The sequence below is a fragment of the Hylobates moloch genome, unplaced genomic scaffold (assembly GCF_009828535.3).
Source record: "Hylobates moloch isolate HMO894 unplaced genomic scaffold, HMol_V3 SCAFFOLD_9, whole genome shotgun sequence".
Lineage (NCBI taxonomy): Eukaryota > Metazoa > Chordata > Mammalia > Primates > Hylobatidae > Hylobates > Hylobates moloch.
In genome coordinates, this window is record NW_026652284.1 from 22,734,437 (window position 1) to 22,738,426 (window position 3,990).

Here is a 3,990-nt window from a genome sequence, read left to right on the forward strand (position 1 = left end):
TGCCAAGATCAAGTGCAAGTTCTTAAGCTATTTTCTCTCAGCTCCAAACCTATTGTTGGCTTTGGAACAAACCTATTGCTGGAGCTATTTTCTCTCAGCTCCAAACCTATTGCTGGAGCTGGAACTCTCCAAACCATCTCTCTGCTTTACCAGCTGCTCCCTGTGAGGGGCCTGTGAGGGAAACTGAGGCTGGAGGAGGAAGAAGGGACTTGCTCTTTCTTATCTACTTCTTGTTCCTACACACATCACCCCAGGAACACCACTTTGCTCTAGCGTAGCAGCAGCTGCATCTAGATTTGCGATTCTTTCCAATCCTTGCACGACTGGCTTCACAGAACCTCCCCCAACCCGAGACAACAGCTCTCCTTCCTCAGAGGTCTATGTCCCAGGTCCACAGGGCCCCCTCCTCTTACTTTTCTTTAAAAAAACTGTTTTCTATCTATAATTCACATACTAAACAATTTATTCATTGTGTGCAATCCAATTCACTGTGTGCAATCCAATGGTTTTAGTATATCACAAATATACTCATCACCACAGCTAATTTTAGAATATTTTCATCAATTCAAAAGAATACAGGAAAAGAAAATAATGAGCGTTGGAGACAATGTGCAGAAGCTGGGAATTCTTCTGCGCCACTGGTGGGAATGAAAATGATGCCGAGGCAGGCAGATCACGAGGTCAGGAGTTCGATACCAGCCTGACTGACATGGTGAAACCCCGTCTCTACTAAAAATACAAAAATTAGCTGGGCGTGGTGGCACGCACCTGTAATCCCAGCTACTCAGGAGGCTGAGGCAGGAGAATCGCTTGAACTTGGGAGGCAGAGGTTGCAGCGCCACTGTACTCCAGCCTGCGTGACAGAGCAGGGCTCCATCTCAAAAAAAAAAGGAAAGAAAAGAAAGAAAAATGATGCAACCACTGTGGAATACAGTATGGTGGTTTCTTTAAAAATCAAAAATAGGCCAGGCGCAGTGGCTCACGCTTTTAATCCCATCACTTTGGGAGGCCAAGGTGGGCAGATCACTTGAGGTCAGGAGTTCAGGACCAGCCTGGCCAACATGTGAAACCCTGGCTCTACTAAAAAATAAAAAAAATTAGCTGGTGTGGTGGCACATGCCTGTGGTCCTAGATACCCGGGAGGCTGAGGCACAAGAACTGCTTGAACCTGGGAGGTGGAGGCTGCAGTGAGCCGAGATGTGCCACTGTACTCCCACCTGGGCAACAGAGCAAGACTCCATCTCAAAAATAATAAATAATTGCAAGTCCAAAAAACAATTAAAAATAGAATTATCACACGATCCAGCAATTCTTCTTCTGAGTTATATATACACCACAAAAAGTGAAAGCAGGCGTATTAGTCTGTTCTCACGCTGCTATAAAGACATACCTGAGACTGGGTAATTTATAAAGGAAAGAGGTTTAATTGACTCTCAGTTCCACATGGCTGGGGAGGCCTCCCAATCATGGCAGAAAGCAAATGAGAAGCAAAGTCACATTTTACATGGTGGCAGGCAAGAAAGCGCTTGTGCAGGCGAATTCCCATTTATAAAACCATCAGATCTCATGAGACTTATTCATTACCAAGAGAACAGCATGGGAAGGACCTGCACCCGTAATTCAGTTACCTCCCACTGCATCCCTCCCACGACACGTGGGAATTATGGGAGCTACAGTTCAAGATGAGATCTGGGTGGGGGTCACAGCCAAACCATATCAGCAGAGTCTCAAACAGGTATTTGTACACCCACATTCGCAGCAGCATTATTCATGATTGCCAAAATATGGAAGCAAGCTAAGTGCCCATCAGCTGATAAACAAAATGTGGTCTCTTCACAGAATGGAATATCATTCAGCCTTAAAAATGAAGGAAATTGGTTGGGAGCAGTGGCTCACGCCTATAATCCCAGCACTTTGGGAGGCCGAAGCGGGCAGATCATGAGGTCAGGAGATCGAGACCAGCCTGGCTAACACGGTGAAACCCCATCTCTACTACAAATACAAAAACAAATTAGCCAGGCATGGTGGCAGGCGCCTGGAGTCCCAGCTACTCAGGAGGCTGAGGCAGGAGAATGGCGTGAACCCGGGAGGCGGAGCTTGCAGTGAGCCGAGATCATGCCACTGCACTCCAGCCTGGGCGACAGAGCGAGACTCCGTCTCAAAAAAAAAAAAAAAAAAAAAGGAAATTCTGACCCATGCTACAGCATAGATGAACCTTGAAGATGTTAGGCCAACTCCAATCAGCCAGTCTCAAGAGGACAAATATTATGTGACTCCTCTTATATGAGGTACCTAGAGGATCAAATTTATAGAGACAGAAAATAGAATGGTAGCTACCAGGGGCTGGGGGAGAGAGAACTGGGAAGTCAATGGGTCCAGGGTTTCATGGGTACAGAGTTAAAGGGTACAGTTTCATGGGTACACAGTTTCAGTTTTGCAAGATGAAAAGCATTCTGGAGATGGATGGAGTTTGAGGTTGCAGTGAGTTGTGATGGCACCACTGCACTGCAGCCTGGGCAACAGAGTGAGACATCCTCTCAAAAAAGGAAAAAAAATTGTTACCTAGACATAAAGTATACCTAGGTAACTGAAGGGGTAAATGCTCTAAAGAATCATGGAGGTAGCAACTATAGAGAGCTATGTCCATTCCTAGGACCAAGGGAACCAAGGAAGAGGCTCTAATTATTAGATCAGTGAAAATCTACTTAATACCACTGAATTGTATGCTTAAAAATAGTGAAAAGAGTAAATTTGATGTTAGGTGTATTTTACCACAGTTAAAAAAGAAACCCTATACTCTGTCACTTCCTGGTACCCCCTAACTCCTAGCCCCTGGCAAGCACCAATCTACCTTCTGTCTCTATAGAGTTCCCTATTCTAGATTTTCCTAGGAATGAAATAATATATGGGCTTTGGTGACTGACTTTTTTGACTTAGCATAATACTTTCAAGGTTCATCCAAGTTGTAGCCTGTATTTCCTTTTCGTGTCTGAATCACCTCTTCTGAAGTTTAATCATTACCACCTCTTCCTTTGGTACCCTTGGTTCTAGTGAGAAGTGACGATGTGTTAGCAGCCCTTGCTCGCTCTCAGCACCTCCCCTGCCTCTGCGTCTGCTCTGGCCACGCTTGAGGAGCCCTTCAGCCTGCCGCTGCACTGTGGGAGCCCCTCTCTGGGCTGGCCCAGGCAGGAGCCGGCTCCCTCTGCTTGTGGGCAGGTGTGGAGGGAGAAGCACAGGCAGGAGCCGAGGCTGCGTGCAACGGATTCTCGCGGGCCAGCTCGAGTTCTTGGTGGGCGCAAGCTCGGTGGGCCCCGCACTCGGAGCGGCTAGCCTGGGGCAATGAGGGGTTTAACACCCGGGCCAGCAGCTGCAGAGGGTGCGCCGGGTCCCCCAGCACTGCCAGCCCGCCTGCGCCGCGCTCGAGTTCTCGCGGGGCCTCAGCCGCCTCCCCGCAGGGCAGGGCTCCAGACCTGCAGCCCGCCATGCCCGAGCCCCACCTCCGCCCCTCTCCCCGTGGGCTCCCGCGCAGCCGGAACCTCCCCGACGGGCGCCACCCTCTGCTCCTGCTCGGCGGTGCCCGGTCCCATCGACCGCCCAAGGGCTGAGTGCAGGCGAGCAGCGGTGGGACTGGCGGGCAGCTCCTCCCAAGGCCCTGGCACAGAATCCACTGAGGCCAAGCTAGCTGGGCTCCTGAGTTGGGTGGGGGCTTGGAGAACTTTTATGTCTAGCCGGAGGATTGTATGTGCACCAATCTGCACTGTGGTGTCTAGCTTGGGGTTTGTGAATGCACCAATCAGCACTCTCTATCTAGCTAATCTGGTGGGGACTTGGAGAACTCTTATGTCTAGCTAGAGGATTGTAAATGCACCAATCAGCACTCTGTGTTTAGCTCAGTAATTGTAAATGCACCAATCAGCAGTCTGTCAAAATGGACCAATCAGCTCTCTGTAAAATGGACCAATCAGCTCTCTGTAAAATGGACCAATCAGC